The sequence below is a fragment of the Pteropus alecto genome, unplaced genomic scaffold (genome assembly GCF_000325575.1).
Source record: "Pteropus alecto unplaced genomic scaffold, ASM32557v1 scaffold21, whole genome shotgun sequence".
Taxonomy (NCBI): domain Eukaryota; kingdom Metazoa; phylum Chordata; class Mammalia; order Chiroptera; family Pteropodidae; genus Pteropus; species Pteropus alecto.
In genome coordinates, this window is record NW_006436282.1 from 27,467,613 (window position 1) to 27,468,944 (window position 1,332).

The 1,332-nt window shown below is 44.4% G+C and overlaps 1 pseudogene; it reads right to left on the bottom strand.

Moving 5' to 3' along the window:
- Nucleotides 1-247: 247 nt before the first annotated feature.
- Nucleotides 248-366, bottom strand: LOC112479856 (annotated as a pseudogene).
- Between the last annotated feature and the right edge of the window lie 966 nt (nt 367-1,332).

Sequence of the window (1,332 nt, forward strand, 5' to 3'; positions counted from 1 at the left end):
AGATAGTTTTGGAATGCATGAACACTTCGAGGCCTGTGGCTCGTTTTTTCTTTCTCACGTGTTTCTAAGCAAATGCAACATCATTGTCTCTTTGAACTAAGACTTAAGACTGTCAGTTTTCAGACATTGGAGATGTAGTTAATTCCGTTGGTTCTTTTTTTTCTTTTTTAGGCGAGGCAACCCTTGGTTGACCTCACAGGTTGCAAGGACCTGGTCATCTTACAATCCCTTATTTTTTCATTTTTTCCACCTACAGCACGTGGTCTTCCTAGGTGGTCTCCCATCCAAGTACTAACCAGGCCCAACCCTGCTTAGCTTCTGAGATCAGACGGGATGGGGCTTGTTCAGAGTAGCATGGCCGTAGACTGAGATATAGCTGATCCTTGATGTTCAACCTTCAGCTCTCAGAAACCACTTACTATGACCCAGGGATTAGAGTCATAGGTAAATGATGGATTCCCCTCTCATTCCTCTTCCTTGCAGAGAATGAAAACGGTGGAGTTAGAGTAAGAAATAAGAACTTTCAGTTCCTCCTTCCCCATTACAATTTGGAAGGCACGTTAGAGCTCAGGAAATAACCCGTGAAGAATGGGGACTGGTCACTGATCCATGACAACCACTGGTCAAGGAATCAAGGTCGGACAGTGTGGTAGGTATCAGCCCATTCAATATCCAATTTAATCTACCTCTAGCCTGCTGTGCCTTCTGTGCGTGAGTCTGGAAAGTAAGAATTCCCTGACACTAGGAATTGGGCTGTAATGTGGAGGCTCCCAGTTGGATGCACTTTCATGAGATTTGAATTTGGAACTATGGAGAGACTGGGATGCATTTAGCAGAAAAGTGTGGTTCTAGAGCCAGCTGGTTGTCATGGTAACACCCAGTTCCACAGGGAGCTTCTAATTGAAGCAGGGGCAGAAGCTCCCATGGGGCTTCTATTCTGTGGTGTGGTTTGGGCGTCATTTCTAGAAGCTCAAACTTGAGTCTTCAACCCTGTCAATAATTCTGTAAATCATTTGAAATTCTGTAATAAACCCCTTCAAAATATACAATCAGGGCAAAGTTAGTCACCTTGTTGATCTGCTGAATTGTCCTGTAGCCAGGCCAAACATTGAGCCCCCATTTCTGGGTAAGGTGCTATGTAAGAAGAGAACATTGACTTGACAATGAAGTAAAATAGACTTCACTGAGAAGAATTCCTTGACTGAGCACCTTACAACTACTGCCAGGGGTATTACCTAATCATCCAATCGTGTTGGAAGGGTCTCCTAGCCCTGCTACTTACACATAGTCCCCAATAGATTTATAGTGGCCTGGGGATGAGGTTGACGGAGT